The 23,502-nt window shown below is 40.6% G+C and overlaps 1 protein-coding gene across 2 annotated transcripts in view; it reads right to left on the bottom strand.

The window, feature by feature from the left end:
* Positions 1-21,130, bottom strand: part of WNT11 (Wnt family member 11) — a 68,256-nt gene extending 47,126 nt beyond the window's left edge. Inside the window, exon 1 of one of the 2 annotated variants that reach the window (XM_069971950.1) lies at positions 20,399-21,130. The gene's annotated coding sequence lies outside the window, so the exon portion shown is untranslated. Of the gene's footprint in view, positions 1-16,221; positions 16,310-20,398 lie in introns of those variants that run through there. The other variant, XM_069971951.1, reaches the window with a different exon arrangement.
* Between the last annotated feature and the right edge of the window lie 2,372 nt (positions 21,131-23,502).

Below are 23,502 nucleotides of genomic sequence, written 5' to 3'. Positions count from 1 at the left end.
CACATATAACATAGTGAATACAAAACAGTACCATAAATAATGCCCCCATACATTATCTATATAATACTGCCACAGGGTGCACACATATAACACAGGGAATACATAAAAGTACCATAAATAATGCCCCCATACATTATCTATATAATACTGCCTCACAATGAACACATAATACTGCCACAGGGTGCACACATATAACACAGGGAATACATAAAAGTACCATAAAAAATACCCCCATACATTATCTATATAATAATGCCTCACAATGAACACACAATACTGCCATAACGTGCACACAGTGAATACATAACAGTACCATATTGTTCCTAAATATACCACTATACGTGATCCATATAATGTTGCCTTACAATGAATACATAACACTGCTATACAGTGCATACAAATAACACAACGAATACATACAGTACCATACTGTTCCTACAGAATACCCTCATACATTATCTATATAATACTGCCATAATGTGCACATACATTGCAGGGTGGATACATAACAGTACCATATTGTTCCTAAATATACCACTATACGTGATCCATATAATGTTGCCTTACAATGAATACATAACACTGCTATACAGTGCATACATATTACCCAGGGAAAACATACAAGGACCATACTGTTCCTAAATAATACCGCTATGCATAATCTGTATAAGGGTATAAACCCACACACAGTATACGCAGCAAGAACGCAGCAAATACGCAGCAGATGTGATGGTGAAGATTTGATGCTGTGTTCAGTTATTTAGATCTAATCTGCTGCGTATTTGCTGCGTATCGCAGTAGTAAATACGCTGCATATACGGTGTGTGGGTTTGTACCCTTAAGGTGCTTTACAATGCACATATAATACCGCCATACAATGTGTACATAACATAAATCATATTGTTCCTAAATAATACAACCATACATGCTCTATATAATACTGCCTTACCATAAACACATAATACTGCCATATTACATGGAGAATACATAACAATACTATATTATTCCTAAATAATGATCTACAGTATATAATACTGCCTTAGAATGAGCACTGCCATACAGTGCATATATAACAATGCTATATTGATCCTAAATAATAAAACCATAATACACGATAAGAACACGTAATACCGCCAATCAGTGCGCACATATTACATAGTGATTATATAACAGTACCATATAGTTCTGTTCTTAAATATACACCATACATTATCTATATAATAGTGCCTTACAATGAACACATACTACCGCCATACAATGTATACATATTACCTAGTGACTATATACCACTATATATCAACCATATATTACTGCCTAAAAATACACACATAATACTGCTACACAGTGTAAGCATATCACAGAGTTTCTATAATAACTGTCTCATGTTGTTTCTAAATAATACCGCCATATGTTACCTATATAAAACAGCCATATCATCCCTAAACACCATCATATACTGTGTTAATATTAGTGCCATTGAAGACTGACATAATAGTGATGTACAGTGACTATATTACAGCGCCATATGGTGCCTGAATAGTACCACCGCCACCATGCTGATAACATTTGGAGACAATGTGCCAGGAAGAAGAGACTGGACCGGTGAGGGTCAAGTGCGAGAGCTGTCACCTCTCTATCCACTTCTTTAGGGGGGCCCATTAGGAGACCCCCAATCCTTGACTGTGACCCTCCACATGTCTCCGTGACCCTCCGGCTCTTTGAAGTCTCCGGGTTGTTTGTTCAGCTCTTGTAGCTATGGGTGTTAATAAACTTTCCCATCGCGAAGCCTCCAGCAGATTTTACATCTCCTACTGTGCCTTTAAGAAAAGATTTAAGGTGGATCCCAACAAATTACCTACATCCATTACAAAGAAGCATCAGATGTCCTGTGCCTCCATCCGCCCCACCCTACACCCCCCGGCAAATAACACAGTAGGATGTGAAGCCCTTTGATACTACGCCACTTCATCTAAAGGGCGGCTCTTTGTTGTTTTAGAAACTGGGAGCCCCTCCCCCCTTAAATTGTCAGTCAGATACAACCTGGCTGCTGGAGTGTCCTCACCACTGAGATTCACTATTGTGTCCTGGATTAGCGGTTACCTACACCGACACATTGTAACAGACTTAGCCGCATTGTCTATTGGAGTCTTAAGGTAGACGGACGCCCTTCTCCTGTTTCATCAGATGTTCAGGCTGCCGCTGTGTTTCCTCTATGCTTTACACTGCAGCTCTGCTTCATCTGCTGCTGTGTCTGTACACGAGCAGCCGAGCCCCATTACAGCAAGAGCAGAACCATTATAATCTACAGGCTCATTATAAACACTTGACCCCCGAAATGTAGACAGAGAGGGAGGAGCCTCAGTAAGCAAGGGAGGGGCCTCAGTAAGCAGGGGAGGAGTCTCAGTAAGCATGTAAGGGGCCTCAGTGAGCAAGGGAGGGGCCTCAGTGAGTGAGGAAGGGCCCTCAGTAAGCAGGGGAGGAGTCTCAGTAAGCATGTGAGGGGCCTCAGTGAGCAAGGGAGGGGCCTCAGTAAGTGTGTGAGGGGCCTCATTGAGCAAGGGAGGGCCTAAGTAATTGAGGAAGGGGCCTCAGTAAGCGGGGAGGGGTCTCAGTAAGAAAGTGAGGGGCCTCAGTAAGCAGGGGAGGGGTCTCAGTAAGCAAGTGAGGGGCCTCAGTAAGCAGGGGAGGGGTCTCAGTAAGCAGGGGAGGGGTCTCAGTAAGCAAGAGAGGGGTCTCAGTAAGCAAGGGAGGGGCCTCAGTAAGCAGGGGAGGGGTCTCAGTAAGCAAGTGAGGGGCCTCAGTAAGCAGGGGAGGGGTCTCAGTAAGCAAGTGAGGGGCCTCAGTAAGCAGGGGAGGGGTCTCAGTAAGCAAGAGAGGGGTCTCAGTAAGCAAGGGAGGGGCCTCAGTAAGCAGGGGAGGGGTCTCAGTAAGCAAGTGAGGGGCCTCAGTAAGCAGGGGGGGGGTCTCAGTAAGCAGGGGAGGGGTCTCAGTAAGCAAGTGAGGGGCCTCAGTAAGCAGGGGAGGGGTCTCAGTAAGCAAGAGAGGGGTCTCAGTAAGCAAGGGAGGGGCCTCAGTAAGCAGGGGAGGGGTCTCAGTAAGCAAGGGAGGGGTCTCAGTAAGCAAGGGAGGGGATCCGAGGACAATTTTTTATATGACTCCTTCAAACACTATGTAAACGTCTACACTGGACAGGTTAAAATCTTACAAGAGAACTATGGAAAGTTCTCTGTATGTATGGACAATGCGTCATGCTAATGTGCTGATAGGTCAGTGTTATCCTGGGAAAATTGGGCCACTGAGCAGCCAATCAGGACCCAGTTTTCATTATTGTCTAGATCACCAGTGATGCTGAGACTAAGCCAATCACTACCCTAGGCCACCAGGAATACACACATTAACTATATCACTGCCCTAGACCACTAGGAATACAGGCATTAACTATATCAGTGCCCTAGACCACCAGGAATACAGGCATTAACTATATCACTGCCCTAGACCACCAGGAATACAGACATTAACTATATCAGTGCCCTAGACCACCAGGAATACAGATAATAACTATATCACTGTCCTAGGCCACCAGGAATACAGGCATTAACTATATTACTACCCTAGGCCACCAGGAATACAGACATTAACTATTATATTACTCTAGGCCACCAGAAATACAGACATTTACTACTTCACTGCTCTAGACCACCAGGGATACAGACATTAACCATTTAAAGTGTCACTGTCGCGATAACTTTCAAAATCTAAATCAACAGTATATGTGATATGAAGTTTGCTATTTACATTCATTATTTATTTTTTAGTTATCATGGAAAACACAGCACTTTCCAGTCAGAAAACAGGAAGTCCTCTGTATCCCAGGCCATCGGAGCGCTCACAGAGAGAAGGCAGTCGTGTACCTGATGGACACATTGAGCCGTGACTCTCTGTACTGGCCGGAATTACTGTATTTAGTCTGTTTTTTTCAACCAGCACAAGTCAGAAAATCTGATTCCAGGAGACTGGACCTGGATAGAGTAAGTATAACTGTTATATAGCAGCCTTCAGGAGACTGGACCTGGATACAGTAAGTATAGCTGTTATATAGCAGCCTTCAGGAGACTGGACCTGGATACAGTAAGTATAGCTGTTATATAGCAGCCTTCAGGAGACTGGACCTGGATACAGTAAGTATAACTGTTATATAGTAGCCTTCAGGAGACTGGACCTGGATACAGTAAGTATAGCTGTTATATAGCTGCCTTCAGGAGACTGGACCTGGATACAGTAAGTATAACTGTTATATAGCAGCTTTCAGGAGACTGGACCTGAATACAGTAAGTATAACTGTTATATAGCTGCCTTCAGGAGACTGGACTTGGATATAACAAGTATAGCTGTTATACATAAAAACCAAAAGAAAAAACTACTAAAATATGGTATAAAAAAAAAATAGATAACAGTAGAAAAAGGGGGAACCTATATACACACATATATACTGGGCACTGGGTTGGTACTACATACAATACATAAATATAACTCACAGTGAGTACACAGAAAGAAATATCATCCATATATAGTAAATATTACCCATACGTGTCCTTAGTATACGAGTCCACCTCACCATGCACCCGACGCGCGTTTCGCGTGTTGCTTTATCGAGGGTGATAGCTGTTATATAGCTGCCTCCAGGAGACTGGACCTGGATACAGTAAGTATAACTGTTATATAGCTGCCTTCAGGAGACTGGACCTGGATACAGTAAGTATAGCTGTTATATAGCTGCCTTCAGGAGACTGGTCCTGGATACAGTAAGTATAACTGTTATATAGCTGCCTTCAGGAGACTGGTCCTGGATACAGTAAGTATAACTGTTATATAGCTGCCTTCAGGAGACTGGACCTGGATACAGTAAGTATAACTGTTATATAGCTGCCTTCAGGAGACTGGACCTGGATACAGTAAGTATAACTGTTATATAGCAGCCTTCAGGAGACTGAACCTGGATACAGTAAGTATAGCTGTTATATAGCTGCCTTCAGGAGACTGGACCTGGATACAGTAAGTATAACTGTTATATAGCAGCCTTCAGGAGACTGAACCTGGATACAGGTAAGAATAGCTGTTATATAGTAGCCTTCAGGAGACTCGACCTGGATACAGGTAAGAATAGCTGTTATATAGCTGCCTTCAGGAGACTGGACCTGGATACAGGTAAGAATAGCTGTTATATAGCTGCCTTCAGGAGACTGGGCCTGGATACAGTAAGTATAACTGTTATATAGCAGCTTTCAGGAGATTGGACCTGGATACTGTAAGTATAGCTGTTATATAGCAGCCTTCAGGAGACTGAACCTGGATACAGGTAAGAATAGTTGTTATATAGTAGCCTTCAGGAGACTGGACCTGGATACAGGTAAGAATAGCTGTTGTATAGCTGCCTTCAAGAGACTGGACCTGTATTTCTGGTAAGTTCAGCTTTGTTTTACAGCATGATAACAACAACAAAATAATAATGAATGTATATTGCAAACTTGCTTCATTTCTCATCTAATGTTGATTTAGATTTTAAAAGTCATAACAACAGGGACACTTTAAGTGCCGTAGACCATTATGAATACACATATTAACCACTTCCCTGCAGTAGTCCACCAGAGATAGAGACATTAACCATTTAAGTGCCCTAGACCATTAGGGATACAGAAATTAACCACTTCTCTACCCTAGTCCACCAGGGATACAGACATTAACCATTTAGGTGCCCTGGACCACCATGAATACAGCCATTAATGATTTCACTGCCCTAGACCACCAGGGACACAGATATTAACCCTTTATCTGCCCTAGACCACCAGGGACACAGATATTAACCCTTTTTCTGCATTGGACCACCAGGGACACAGATATTAACCCTTTCTTTGCCTTAGATCGAGAGAGATTCTGACATTAAAGGGAATATCCATCGAAAATCTTTTTCTTTCAAATCAACTTGTGTCAGAAAGTTATATAGATTTGTAATTTACTTCTATTAAAAAATCTCAAGTCTTCCCATACTTATTAGCTGCTATATGTCCTGCAGGAAGTATTGTTTTATTTTCAGTCTGACACAGTGCTCTCTGTTAACATCTCTGGCCGAGACAGGAACAGCCCAGAGCAGGAGAGGTTTTCTATGGGGATTCGTAGAAAAGCAAGACAGAGTTCCTGTCTCGGCCAGAGATGTCAGCAGAGAGCACTGTGTCAGACTGAAAATAAAACATTTCCTGCAGGACATACAACAGCTGATAAGTATAGGAAGACTGGAGAAATCTATATAACTTTCTGATATCAGTTGATTTTTGCTGGAGCACCCCTTTAACCCTTTCTCAGCATCTCAGCATCTTTATTGCCCTAGTGTTATAGCTACGAGACCTCTTTCCACCCTAGACCACAAGGCATATTGGCATTGGCCCCTTCTTTACTTTAGGCTACCAGGGAAGTCAGCATTAACCACGTAGTTCCCATAGACGACTAGGGATGTTATTACCCTGTCACTCTCCTAGACCCTGGGATGTTATCATTAACCCTTTCATTACCCTAGCTCACCAGGTATAGAGACATAAAGCCCTCCACCATCTCAGACCACCGGGGTTCTCTGTGTATATGCTCCTATGACAACACTTCCAGCTCCTGTACTAGTGTAGTGTTATCCTTGAGCGACTGGGGCACTGAGCAGCCCGCTCCAGTGATGGATGTGTATATCTAGGTAATTGTCCGTGTTACATGTATGTAATCTTGTAAGGCGTCTTAAACTAATCCTATCATGAATCCACATGGTGTGACGGTAAAGTATAAAGAATACCCCAACACAAAAATTTACACCTGCGCTGAGGCTTCCTAATCTGTTGTCTGGGACTATTTCTATTGCTTATAATACCTACATACACATATCTCCAGGCAGCACATCTTGGGACATCTTCAGCATACATCTGTAGTGTTCGTCCTAGGGATGGATGGTGTCCTGTATGGTACCCTGCCCCATATTGTCTTCTATCATACAATGTATAATAAACAATGCAATATAGGATTATATAGTGCCCAAATAATAGCTCCATAGGTCGGTTAAATAACACTGCCATACAGATGCCTAAAAACCAATGCTATACTGTGCTAATACTGATATTGACTGCAGAATCACTATACTGTATAGGGGTCCCACAAGTAATCCTGTTATATAGTACTTAAGGCCCTATTACACGAAAGGATTATTGTCCGTATTCGGCCGTTACGGCCAATAATCATCTTGTGTAATAGAAGACAAAGATCAGCCGACATGATCGATGTCGGCTGATCGTTGCTGTTGTTTGTCTTTCAACATGTTGAAAGACAAACGACCAGGATAGCAGCGATCTGCTGCCGTCGCTCCATGGAATAGGAGTGGCAGCAGCAGACCGCCGCTATCCTCTTTGGGCTGCCCGGGCGATCTAGCGATCACTTGGACAGCCCATCAAACCCCCCACCCCCACCCCACCCCCGGCTCTCATCCGTGTATAATAGCGGCAGCGAGCAGGAAACGGGGAGCAAATGATCCTTGACAGCGCTCGTTTGCTCCTCAACATCGCCCAGTGTAATAGGGGCTTTACTTAGCACCACCATACAGTGAACACACACACTGACCATATAATAGCACCATATAGATGACAAAATAATACTGCCCCACCATTAACAAATAATATCACCCATTAAATGGCTAAATAATACCACAAGAAAGTGAACTAAAAATACTGCAATATAGCGACCAAATAATACTGTAATAGTTACCAAATAGTACCAACACACAGTGACCGAATAATACCAACACACAGTGACCATATATTACTACAGTACAGTGACCAAACAATACCAACTAGACAGTGACCAACTAATACATCCATACAGTGAGGAAATAATACTGACACACAGTGACCAAATATTACTAATAATCACTAAAAATGCAGAGAACAAATAATACCACCCATACAGTAACCAAATAATACAGTGACCACATATAACTACAATACAGTGCCCAAATAATACCGCCACACAGTGACCACATAATACTATAATACAGTGACCAAATAATACCAACTAGACAGTGACCAACTAATACATCCATATAGTGAGGAAATAATACTGACACAAAGTGACCAAATATTACTACAATACAGTAACCACATAATACTATAATACAGTGACCAAATATTACTACAATACAGTGATCAAATAATACTGCCACACAGTGACCACATAATACTATAACACAGTGGCCAAATAATACCAACTAGACAGTGACCAATTAATACATCCATACAGTGAGGAAATAATACTGACACACAGTGACCAAATATTACTATAATACAGAGAACAAATAATACCACCTGTATAGTGACCAAATGATACTGCCACACAGTGACCACATAATACCAACACACAGTGACCAACTAATATTATAATACAGTGACCAAATATTACTACAACACAGTGACCAAATAATACCAGCACAGCGTGACAAATAATACCAACACACAGTGACCAAATAATACCAACACACAATGACCAAATAATACCAACACACAGTGACCAAATAATACCAACACACAGTGACCAAATAATACCAACACACAGTGACCATATATTAATACAGTACAGTGATCAAATAATACAACACACAGTGACCAAATAATACCACTACACAGTAACCGCATAATACAGTGACCAAGTAATACTGCAATAGTGACCGAATAATAATACTTCCACAGAGTGACCACATAATACTACAATACATTGATCAAATAATAGGTTCATACAGTGACCAAATAATACCGCCACCCAGTGACCAAATAATAGCACCTATAGGTTATGTTTCTACATCATAATAATATTGACAGAAGGAGTCCATCTTGTTAAATAGATGGCTGCTAACAATGATCAAGATCATTACTAGGGACCAACTATGTTACAAGAGGGCCGCCTTCCCCAATAGTTTCCTGAAGTGGGAACATACAGTGACCAAATAATACTGCAATACAGTGGCAAATAATACTGCAATACAGTGACCAAATAATACGACTACACAGTGACCACATAATACTGCAATACAGTGACCAAACAATGCCACCACATAATACTGCAATACAGTGACCAAATAATACTGCAATACAGTGACCAAATAATACAACTACACATTGACCACATAATACTGCAATACAGTGACCAAATATTACTGCAATACAGTGACCAAATAATACGACTACACAGTGACCACATATTACCACATAGTGACCACCACACAGTGACCAAATAATACTGCAATACAGTGACCACATAATACCACTACAGTGACCAAATAATGCCACCATACAGTGACCAAATAATACTGCAATACCGTGACCAAAGAATACCACTACAGTGACCAAATAATACTGCAATTCAGTGACCAAATAATACCGTTAAAGTAACCAAATAATACTGCAATACAGTGACCAAATAATACGACTACACAGTGACCACATAATACTGCAATACAGTGACCAAACAATGCCACCACACAGTGACCACATAATACTGCAATACAGTGACCAAATAATACTGCAATACAGTGACCAAATAGTACGACTACACAGTGACCACATAATACTGCAATACAGTGACCAAATATTACTGCAATACAGTGCCCAAATAATACGACTACACAGTGACCACATATTACCACATAGTGACCACCACACAGTGACCAATTAATACTGAAATACAGTGACCACATAATACCACTACAGTGACCAAATAATGCCACCACAGTGACCAAATAATACTGCAATACCGTGACCAAATAATACCACTACAGTGACCAAATAATACTGCAATTCAGTGACCAAATAATACCACTAAAGTGACCAAATAATACTGCAATACAGTAACCAAATAATACCACTAAAGTGACCAAATAATACTGCAATACAGTGACCAAATAATACCACTACACAGTGACCACATAATACTGCAATACAGTGACCAAACAATGCCACCACACAGTGACCACATAATACTGCAATACAGTGACCAAATAATACTGCAATACAGTGACCAAATAATACAACTACACATTGACCACATAATACTGCAATACAGTGACCAAATATTACTGCAATACAGTGCCCAAATAATACGACTACACAGTGACCACATATTACCACATAGTGACCACCACACAGTGACCAATTAATACTGAAATACAGTGACCACATAATACCACTACAGTGACCAAATAATGCCACCACAGTGACCAAATAATACTGCAATACCGTGACCAAATAATACCACTACAGTGACCAAATAATACTGCAATTCAGTGACCAAATAATACCACTAAAGTGACCAAATAATACTGCAATACAGTGACCAAATAATACCACTACACAGTGACCACATAATACTGCAATACAGTGACCAAACAATGCCACCACACAGTGACCACATAATACTGCAATACAGTGACCAAATAATACTGCAATACAGTGACCAAATAATACAACTACACATTGACCACATAATACTGCAATACAGTGACCAAATATTACTGCAATACAGTGACCAAATAATACGACTACACAGTGACCACATATTACCACATAGTGACCACCACACAGTGACCAAATAATACTGCAATACAGTGACCACATAATACCACTACAGTGACCAAATAATGCCACCATACAGTGACCAAATAATACTGCAATACCGTGACCAAAGAATACCACTACAGTGACCAAATAATACTGCAATACAGTGACCAAACAATGCCACCACACAGTGACCACATAATACTGCAATACAGTGACCAAATAATACTGCAATACAGTGACCAAATAGTACGACTACACAGTGAACACATAATACTGCAATACAGTGACCAAATATTACTGCAATACAGTGCCCAAATAATACGACTACACAGTGACCACATATTACCACATAGTGACCACCACACAGTGACCAATTAATACTGAAATACAGTGACCACATAATACCACTACAGTGACCAAATAATGCCACCACAGTGACCAAATAATACTGCAATACCGTGACCAAATAATACTGCAATTCAGTGACCAAATAATACCACTAAAGTGACCAAATAATACTGCAATACAGTAACCAAATAATACCACTAAAGTGACCAAATAATACTGCAATACAGTGACCAAATAATACCACTACACAGTGACCACATAATACTACTACAGTGACCAAATAATACAGCCATACAGTGGCCAAATAATACCACTAAAATGACCTAATAATACTGCAATACAGTGACCACATGTTACCACCACCCAGTGACCACATAATAATTCAATACAGTAACCAAATAATAATGCAATACAGTAACCAAATAATACTGCAATACAGTGACCACATAATACTGCAATACAGTGACCAAATAATACCACTACACAGTGACCAAATACTACCACCCATACAGTGACCAAATACTACCACCCATACAGTGACCAAATACTACCACCACACATAATAGTTATATTTTATATGTAATGTCCACATAATGTCACTATATACTGCTTTGTTCTTGTATAGATGGCGGCGATACAGCCAGGGCTACAGAGCCGCAATCATAATTCTGTAATAATATTTGTTGTTTCCCCTTCGCTGCGGGTTGCTGTTGCAGCTACAATACGGGGCTGGCTCCGCCCACATAAAAGACATGTGCAATGTAAATAGATAGAATGGAGAATGTTTATTATTCACGCGCACAGTCACCGCTCCTATGGGACCGGGCAGAGCAAGACAGCTGTGAATATGGATCTAGATTCCTTTCCAGCCAGATGTTACAGAGATGAGTTTGTCAGATGCCAGAGATACAGCAGAAGATGCCAGAGAGCTGTGTTGGACAGATACAGCAGAGCTCACTGAGTCGCTATGATCTTACAGAGCTGAGTTTGTCAGATGCTGCAGCGCCCATCCACTCAGGAGTAGATAGTAGAGCTGAGTATGTCAGATGGTCCATGTAGCAGAGCTCAGTATATCTAAGGCAGCAGCACGCACCCATATGATCACAATTAGGAACGCTGAGGTTTTTCCCTTGTGATTGACACGAAGTGAAGCTGAGTTTGTCAGAGGCAGCAGAGAGCAATTAGTTGGAAGCCACATTGCTTTATAGATGCAGTAGTAGTTATTTGGTTGGAGTTAGCAGAGTTGTGTTTGTCCCTGGTAACAGAGCTGAGCCTGACAATGCAAGAAAGCCAAGCAATTGTCACACAGTAGTCAGAGGCAGCAGAGCTGGGTTTGTCAGATACCAATGGACCGAGTTTGCCAGAGGAAGCCAAATGTGTCGCATAACAGAGCTGAGCGTCGGATCATTTGGTCGGCATTGCCAGAGCTAAGTCTATGTGATGTAGCAGAGCTGAGTTTGTCAATGTGATTTAGAAGTAGCTCTCTAATACTGATGTCTGTAGATTTACATATGGCCACAGATAAACCTATCCTACACTGCAGAGAGCACGATGAGCCGGCACTAATACACAATACACTCTGCTACACCCGCACTAATACACAATACACTCTGCTACACCCATACACAATACACTCTGCTACACCCGTACTGATACACAATACACTCTGCTACACCCGCATTAATACACAATACACTCTGCTACACCCGCACTAATACACAATACACTCTGCTACACCCATACACAATACACTCTGCTACACCCGTACTGATACACAATACACTCTGCTACACCCGCATTAATACACAATACACTCTGCTACACCCGCACTAATACACAATACACTCTGCTACACCCATACACAATACACTCTGCTACACCCGCACTAATACACAATACACTCTGCTACACCCATACTCAATACACTGTGCTACACCTGGGCCGCACTGATACACAATACACTCTGCTACACCCATACACCAAACACAAACTACACAACACTGCAGGGAAATGAATACTTACTGGATTTATCGCTTGTTACAAGTATTTCTCAGCTACATCTGTACACAGCTACACTCACAGCCCCATAACATATCACTGCAGTACATACCTGACAGATAGATAGATAGATAGATAGATAGATAGATAGATAGATAGATAGATAGATAGGAGATGGATAGATAGATAGGAGATAGATAGATAGATAGATAGATAGATAGATAGATAGATAGATAGATAGGAGATAGATAGATAGGAGATAGATAGATAGATAGATAGATAGATAGATAGATAGATAGATAGATAGAAACATAGGAGATAGATAGATAGATAGATAGATAGATAGATAGATAGGAGATAGATAGATAATAGATATGTGGTGTCCCACTAGGGGTGTTACTACTGTTCACACCCTTTGTAAAACTCTATACTTTTTGTGGTCCAATTGCAGCCAAAGTATTACTAAAAGATGACCACTAGATGTTTCTATATCGTATATTGAAGTATAGAAGCTGCACGGCTGAAGTATCTCAAGGGTTATTGTATTTGTGTGTACCAGATTCTGTGAACCAGTAGGATCTTTACTTTCTTCTGTCCTATCACCTCTTCCCTTTCTTCTCTCCTGTTGCACTCTTTCCACCCAACCACAGCGCACTTCACACGCTGGTTAGGAAGTTAGTCCCTTGGGTGAAGGAGTCGTTTTAGTTGAGCTTCAGAAAGGATAGCTCAGATAGCTCTCCACAGTGGTTCTACCCGAGTCCTGGCCCTCTGCCAGGTCCCCCCTAACTAGTCGTAGTCAGTACCCCGCATGGGTAGGACGCAGGACAGTCACCTCTTACAAACTTCTTTCTTGAAGCACCCACACACTGAGTGATGCAGTGCTAAACCCTTTATGAGAGGACTATCCAACAGATCACTTCAACCCACACCGAGGACTAGGAGTAACCAAAGTGGAAAACAGTATCCAATAAAGAGCCAAAGAGCTAGGAACTGATCCGGGTGGAGCAAAGTTATTGTAAGGTCTATGAACTCCATCTAGCAGTGGGAGTGTCAGCAGGAAACCCTCAGCACTCTGCTCATCCCAGGTAACAGGGTCTGGGACCTGTGTCACCCATTAGTACGGTTCAGACAAAGCTAGTGGGCATAAGGTAGTGTGAAGACTATAGGAAAAGGTCAATACACAGGCACAGGTTGTTTCTTCTTCTTCTTCTTCTTCTTCTACAAGTATTCTTCTCTACACTCCAACATCCTGGCAGAGCACATTACTAATTGGGTTGAGACTCTCACGGCAGCCTCCTTTCTACTACGCTACCTCAGTACAAGGTTATCAACTCTACTACATCCTACGCAGCACTTATCACACAGATCTGGTGGTTCTATGTTCGAGTATTTATTGGAACTGTATCCAGTGTATATCAAGATCCGTTGTATTACCTGCTGCACATTTACAAGTAGTAACCAAGTCAATGTTATCACCTGAGTCTGTGATTATTCTCTACCACCTGCACAGCATATACACCGCAACCTTCGGACATTTCCCCTACCTGCGGATGGCGGGTCCTACCACTATTCGGGAGGGTTACTACACCGCTCTTACCACCTGTGACTTCACTATCCCAAGGAACCCAGCAGAAACCCGACAGGACACCGACCACAGGGGAGAAGGGTACAACCGATCTTACACTATAAAAGCAGGCGTGCCATCACACCTGTGTGCCCACCAGGCACTGGCGTCATGTGAGAAAACCCAAAGGTCCATCTAACAAGTGACCGGCCGTCCCAACACTACAACATCCTCTGGGGGCTCACCACATAGATAGATAGATAGATAGATAGATAGATAGATAGATAGATAGGAGATAGATAGATAGATAGATAGATAGATAGATAGATAGATAGGAGATAGATAGATAGATAGATAGATAGATAGATAGATAGATAGATAGATAGGAGATAGATAGATAGATAGATAGATAGATAGATAGATAGGAGATAGATAGATAGATAGGAGATAGATAGGAGATAGATAGATAGATAGATAGGAGATAGATAGATAGATAGATAGATAGAAGATAGATAGATAGATAGATAGATAGATAGATAGATAGATAGATAGATAGGAGATAGATAGATAGATAGATAGATAGATAGATAGATAGATAGATAGGAGATAGATAGATAGATAGATAGATAGGAGATAGATAGGAGATAGATAGATAGATAGATAGATAGATAGATAGATAGGAGATAGATAGATAGATAGATAGATAGATAGATAGATAGATAGGAGATAGATAGATAGATAGGAGATAGATAGATAGATAGATAGATAGATAGATAGATAGGAGATAGATAGATAGATAGATAGATAGATAGATAGGAGATAGATGGATAGGAGATAGATAGATAGATAGATAGATAGATAGATAGATAGATAGATAGATAGATAGGAGATGGATAGATAGGAGATAGATAGATAGATAGACAGATAGATAGATAGATAGATAGATAGTAGATAGGAGATAGATAGATAGATAGATAGATAGATAGATAGATAGATAGATAGTAGATAGGAGATAGATAGATAGATAGATAGATAGATAGATAGATAGATAGATAGATTTAATATTCAATCTACAGGTTTACCTATGTTAGTTGAGATGGGAATACCCCTAAATACAGCGGCTTAGTACACAGTATTGCACATGATAGGCTTACATACAATATCAGCCAAAAAAACCTTGAGTCCAGCGTTCCGTCATCCAGTGTAAATGGCTTTATTCCTCACACCACGTTTAGTGCACACAATGCGGTATGCCCCCAACAAGAAGCCTACGCGTTTCAGCCGCGTTACACGGCCTTAGTCATGGCAATATTTTCCCGTCACAAGTGCTGGGGCACGTTACCTGCTCACATACTGTGGTTCAGCAGCACAATATTACATGTGACAGGCTTAGATACAAGGCTCAGCAGGTATCACACATCATAGGCCAGGATTGACTGCTTTAGCACACAGCATAACACATAAAAGGCTTAAATAAGTATCACATAATTAGCTTAGATACATGGACCAGGATATACACACATAATAATCTTAGATACACTGGCTGAGTAGACAGTATCACACACTATAAGCTTAGATAGCAGTATTCAGCAGATAGTGTCATACATTATAGATACACAAGCTCAGCAGACAGTATCACACATGATAGGCTTAGATACGCCACTTCAAAAGACAAAATGACACCTAATAGACTTAGATATTCAGGCTCAGCAGACAGTATCACACATGATAGGCTTAGATACATTGCTCAGCACCCATAGTTATCAGGCCTTGTGCAGCGAAGCAGTCGCCCATAGCAACCAATCAGATTACAGCTTTTATTTTTAAACAGGCCTCTGAAAAATGAAAGCTTGAATGTGATTGGTTGCTATGGACGACTGCTCCTCTTACATTGAGATCTTGTCTGCCCATACATATCATATAATGGTGGGCACAGTGATGGCCCTGGCACCGCCACCTCTCACCCCATTCACAGACTTTCATCATAGAGCAAAATTACAGAGCGGTGACGGCGGGGGCGGCGGAAAGCTTCACATGTCTCATGAAAATAGACCTGACACCCCGGGTAATCCCCCCCTGCCCCCAGGGGACGGACCCTCCTTCATACCGAAGCCTCAATGTCACCGCCACACTGCCTACCCTATAACGTCCAGCATCGCAGGGCGCAAATTATTGTGCATATCCCTTTAAATATACAACAACAAGATCAAATGTATATCTAACTGAGAAAGCTTAGATACATCAGTTCAGCAGACAGTATCACACATCACAGGCTTAGATGCAGCAACTCATCAAGCAGTATCACCTATCATAGACACAACAATGAAGAAGGCAGTACCACACAGTATTGGACATCATAGAAGTCTCAGCAGACAGTATCACACATCAGAGGCTTAGATACACAGCTCAGGTTCACATGTGATAGGTTTAGATACAACAGCTCAGTAAACAATGTCACAAGTGATAGATACAGCAGTATCACACATCAGAGGCTTAGATACAGCAGCTCAGCAGACAGGTTCGCAAGCACATGTTACAGGCTGAGATGTAACAGTTTGGCATACAGTATCACACATGATGGGTTTAGATACACAGCTCAGCGGATATGTTCACATGTAATAGGCTTAGATGTAACAGCTCGGAATACAGAATCATACATGATGGGCTTAGATACAGCAGCTAAGCATACAGTATTGCATATAATTAGCTTAGAAAAAGAAGCTCAACACACAGTATCACACGACAGGCTTAGATACAGCAGTTAAACAGGCAGTATCAAACATGATAGGCTTAGATACAGTAGCTCAGCAGGCAGTATCACACATGTTAGGCTTAGATACACTGGCACAGCAGACTGTGATGCAAGACTAAACAACTCAGTATTACACATCAGAGACAGGGGCTTTGCAAAGCATCGCACACGCTAGACTTAGATACACAAACTCCTCTATATTGTATCTGATGATAGATTTGGATACAGTGGTTTTTCAAAACTATCACATATGACAGTATTATATGTACAGCTGAACAGCACAGTATCACACATGATAAGCTTAGATACAGTTGCTGGGTGGTACACTTCTCTGTGATTCTATAGAAGGCTGAGGCCAGAGAAGGTCCACCTGGTCCATGTAGAGGCAGCCATGGCGGCTCATGTGATGGGGCAGCTCTGCACCTATAGAAGAGGCCCTGGGGCTGCACACTGCCCCCTTCCTGCTATACACAGGGGCAGCACCTGGGGCCCCTATAGCCCATATACACATACAGTGATACATGGAGATCAGGCTGCACAGTCCTCAGTAATCATTACCTCCCCCATTGTCCTCACTGATTGTTCTGCCCCATTATCTCCATTCTCTTCCCTGTTCTTCTCCCCCCCCCCCCCCCCCCCCATCCTGAGGAGGATCCATCACTTTCACTCCCTGCCCAGGGTTACACCATTATTCATGCACCCTATACTGTCTCCTAACTCACTAACTCTACACTCTATCTTCTATCTATCTATCTATCTATCTATCTATCTCCTATCTATCTATCTATCTATCTATCTATCTATCTCCTATCTATCTATCTATCTATCTATCTATCTATCTCCTATCTATCTCCTATCTATCTCCTATCTATCTATCTATCTATCTCCTATCTATCTATCTATCTATCTATCTATCTTCTATCTATCTCCTATCTATCTATCTATCTATCTATCTATCTATCTATCTATCTATCTATCTCCTATCTATCTATCTATCTATCTATCTATCTATCTTCTATCTATCTCCTATCTATCTATCTATCTATCTATCTATCTATCTATCTATCTCCTATCTATCTATCTATCTATCTATCTATCTCCTATCTATCTATCTCCTATCTATCTATCTATCTATCTATCTATCTATCTCCTATCTATCTCCTATCTATCTATCTATCTATCTATCTATCTCCTATCTCCTATCTATCTATCTCCTATCTATCTATCTATCTATCTATCTATCTATCTATCTATCTATCTATCTCCTATCTATCTATCTATCTATCTATCTATCTATCTCCTATCTATCTATCTCCTATCTATCTATTTATCTATCTTCTATCTATCTAACTATCTATCTATCTATTATCTATCTCCTATCTATCTCCTATCTATCTATCTATCTATCTATCTATCTATCTATCTATCTATCTCCTATCTATCTATCTCCTATCTATCTATCTATCTATCTATCTATCTATCTATCTCCTATCTATCTATCTATCTATCTATCTATCTCCTATCTATCTATCTATCCATCTCCTATCTATCTATCTATCTATCTATCTATCTATCTATCTCCTATCTATCTATCTATCTATCTATCTATCTATCTATCTATCTATCTATCTTTTATATCAAATCTGTCTTCTAGTTACCTATCTAATATATATAATCTACCTGTATCCTCTATGTATCTTTGAAATTCCTTTTTTTCACATGGATGTTTTTGAAAAGAGATATAAATAGACTGAGATATGTTTGATGTGAAAAGAGGATGGATTAATGGTAAATAAATAGACAGGACAAATAGAAATTAGACATAGATGGATAGGAGCTAGATGATAGATTTACAGCTAGATAATAGATGATAGATAGATAGATAGATAGATAGATAGATAGATAGATAGATAGATAGATAGATAATAGATAGGAGATAGATAGATAGATAGATAGATAGGAGATAGATAGATAGGAGATAGATAGATAGATAGATAGATGGATAGATAGAAGATAGATAGATAGGAGATAGATAGATAGATAGGAGATAGATAGATAGATAGATAGATAGATGATCAATAGATTAATAGATAATAGATAGGAGAAAGAAAAGTAAAAACATGCATGTACAAAGTTAATAAGAGGTATAGGTAAAGCACTGAGCTTCTCTCTATGCCCCATCACTCTCTATCACTCCATCACTCTACTCTCTATGTCCCATCAATCTGCTCTCTATACCACCATCACTTTCTATCACCCCATCACTTTGCTCTCTTTATCCCATCTCTCTGCTCTCTAAATCCAATCACTCTCTATTTACCATCACTCTCCTCTCTATACCCCCATCACTCTCCTCTTTATACCCCCATCACTCTCTATACCCCATCACTCTCCTCTTTATACCCCCATCACTCTCTATACCCCATCACTCTCCTCTCTATACCCCATCTCTCTATACCCCATCACTCTCCTCTTTATACCCCCATCACTCTCCTCTCTATACCCCCATCACTCTCCTCTCTATACCCCCATCACTCTCTATACCCCCATCACTCTCTATACCCCATCACTCTCCTCTCTATACCCCATCACTCTCCTCTCTATAACCCATCACTCTCCTCTCTATAACCCATCACTCTCTATCACCCCACCACTCTCCCCTCTCTATACCCCCATCACTCTCGATAACCCATCACTCTCTATACCCCATCACTCTCTATACCCCCATCACTCTCTATAACCCATCACTCTCTATACCCCATCACTCTCTATACCCCCATCACTCTCCATACCCCATCACTCTCTATACCCCCATCACTCTCTATAACCCATCACTCTCTATACCCCCATCACTCTCCATACCCCCATCACTCTCTATTCCCCCATCACTCTCTATACCCCCATCACTCTCTATAACCCATCACTCTCTATTCCCCCATCACTCTCTATTCCCCCATCACTCTCTATTCCCCCATCACTCTCTATAACCCATCACTCTCTATCCCCCTCAGGAGTATTCTCCTTTCACATCGATCTCAAAAAAACTTTCACAAACTTCTCCCCAAGTGGAGCAGAGAAAAGCGGAGCTGCAGCAGCAGCAGAACTCACCATGATGTCTGCAGCCAAGACAGCTCGGTCCTGTCCAGTGGAGGTAGAGACTAGTCCTGGGGAGCTGTGTCAGTACGGATCCTCCAGCCTCAGCACAGCCTCCTGTAAGTGCCAGCAAGTAATAGTCACACAGTCATGGAGAGAGAGGAGAGAGTAGATCCAGAGAGGAGCAGAAGAGAGCAGCCTGCAGCACACACAGGCAGCTCTGTACTGGTGCAGCACGATAGCTCCCAGCTCTGTACTGGTGCAGCACACACAGGCAGCTCTGTACTGGTGAAGCACGATAGCTCCCAGTTCTGTACTGGTGAAGCAGAATAGGTCCCAACTGTGTAGTGGTGTAGTAGAATGGGTCCCAGCACTGTATTGGTGAAGCAGGATAGGTCCCAGTACTGGTGGAGCACGACTAGTCCCAGCTCTGTACTGGTGGAGCAGGACTAGTCCCAGCACTGTATTGGTGAAGCAGGATAGGTCCCAGTACTGGTGGAGGAGGATAGCTCCCAGCTCTGTACTGGTGGAGGAGGATAGCTCCCAGCTCTGTACTGGTGGAGGAGGATAGCTCCCAGCTCTGTACTGGTGGAGGAGGATAGCTCCCAGCTCTGTACTGGTGGAGGAGGATAGGTCCCAGTAGTGGTGGAGCAGGACTAGTCCCAGCACTGCTGCTCTCTAGGAGGACACTGCTGCTCTCTAGGAGGACACTGCTGCCAGCTACAGGCCAGTCTGCTGCTGCTCAGGGCTGGGGACCTGCTTATATGCTCTGTCATTGGCTTTGATCACACAGTGATGTCAGGCCGCATTACCATAACAAAGGGCGCCGGATTTGCAGCTACAAATGACTGTTTGATGTATTCAGTGAATGTGCAGATTCCTCAGCACCTCCTGCATCTGCAGCAATGGAGAAAGGGGATGCAATGTGCTGCAGCTCAGCTGGCTGCTGGAGGAGGAGGAGGAGGAGGGACTGCTGGGGAGGAGAGGAGGCAGCACTCACATGATGGGGGGTCATTATTACTATCAGGGGCTTCTCTATCCATCTATGGGGATTTGGAGGAGAAACCAGGGCCAGCTAATAGTAAGAGGAGGGGATGCAACAAGTATCCAGGCTGCAGCACTGATGGTAACAGAGAGGAGGAGGAGGAGGAGGAGGAGGAGGGATATATTGTAAAATAGAAAACACTTCATAGTTCACATAATAATCCTAAAATGTTCATATTTAGATATCAGATGTGTGTCAAGAATTTAGAGAACAAAGATAGATAGGAGATAGATAATTGATAGATAGATAGATAGATAGATAGATAGATAGGAGATAGATAGATAGATAGATAGATAGATAGATAGGAGATAGATAGATAGATAGATAGATAGATAGATAGGAGATAGATAGATAGATAGATAGGTGATAGATAGATAGATAGATAGATAGATAGATAGATAGATAGATAGATAGGAGATAGATAATTGATAGATAGATAGATAGATAGATAGATAGATAGATAGATAGGAGATAGATAGATAGATAGATAGATAGATAGATAGGAGATAGATAGATAGATAGGTAGATAGGAGATAGATAGATAGATAGATAGATAGATAGATAGATAGATAGATAGGAGATAGATAGGAGATAGATAGATAGGTAGATAGGAGATAGATAATTGATAGATAGATAGATAGATAGATAGATAGATAGATAGATAGATAGGAGATAGATAGATAGATAGATAGATAGATAGATAGATAGATAGGAGATAGATAGATAGATAGATAGATAGATAGATAGATAGGAGATAGATAGATAGGAGATAGATAGATAGATAGATAGATAGATAGATAGATAGGAGATAGATAGATAGATAGGAGATAGATAGATAGATAGATAGATAGATAGATAGATAGATAGATAGGAGATAGATAGATAGATAGATAGGAGATAGATAGATAGATAGATAGATAGATAGATAGATAGATAGATAGGAGATAGATAGATAGATAGATAGATAGGAGATAGATAGATAGGAGATAGATAGATAGATAGGAGATAGATAGATAGGAGATAGATAGAAGATAGATAGATAGATAGATAGGAGATAGATAGATAGATAGATAGATAGATAGATAGATAGATGATAAATAAATAGATAGATAGATAGATAGATAGATAGATAGATAGAAGATAGATGGATTGGAGATAGATAGATAGATAGATAGATAGATAATAGATAGATAGATAGATAATAGATAGATAGGAGATAGATAGATAGATAGATAGATAGATAGACAGATAGATAGGAAGGAGATAGATAGATAGATAGATAGATAGGAGATAGATAGATAGATAGATAGATAGATAGATAGGAGATAGATAGATAGATAGATAGATAGATAAATAGATAGGAGATAGGAGATAGATAGATAGATAGGAGATAGATAGATAGATAGATAGATAGATAGGAGATAGATAGATAAATAGATAGATAGGATATAGATAGATAGATAGATAGATAGGAGATAGATAGATAGATAGATAGATAGATAGATAGGAGATAGATAGATAGATAGATAGATAGATAGGAGATGGATAGACAAGACTTTTTTTATATTTTTATCACTTTTTTATTAATATATACATTTCTTTCAAACAATTTTTTATTTATCATTAATCATATTCCAAATGTATTATTACTTATATATTTCTGTAATAATAATGTTTCAGTACAATAAATTAGGAATTGAAAAAAGGTTTTATCTTATTTTTTGCATCCAGTTTTCAGTAGATTTTTTGTATATTTTATCTGTCCGTAATTGCTGCAATTTAACTGACTTCTAATCAATGCATTGCTATAAATGGGATGACGGACGCCCAATGCGCACAGTATATTAAATATCGGACGTTATCTGCGCAGACTTCAAAATAATGATCATGACGATTATTCACGGACGTCTTTTGCAAACAACAGATGTTATTTTTAGTTCTTCACACACTGTTTTTATTTTTTTACCATCTTTACTATTAAATTCAATGGACTTTTCAATTAAAGACAAAGAGCAATCAGTCCACCTGACCTGGAATAGCGCACGCACGGATGGCCAAACTGCAATATGACGGG

This window comes from Dendropsophus ebraccatus, chromosome 5 (genome assembly GCF_027789765.1).
Source record: "Dendropsophus ebraccatus isolate aDenEbr1 chromosome 5, aDenEbr1.pat, whole genome shotgun sequence".
Classification (NCBI taxonomy): domain Eukaryota; kingdom Metazoa; phylum Chordata; class Amphibia; order Anura; family Hylidae; genus Dendropsophus; species Dendropsophus ebraccatus.
This window is presented reverse-complemented; position numbering and strand designations above follow the sequence as displayed.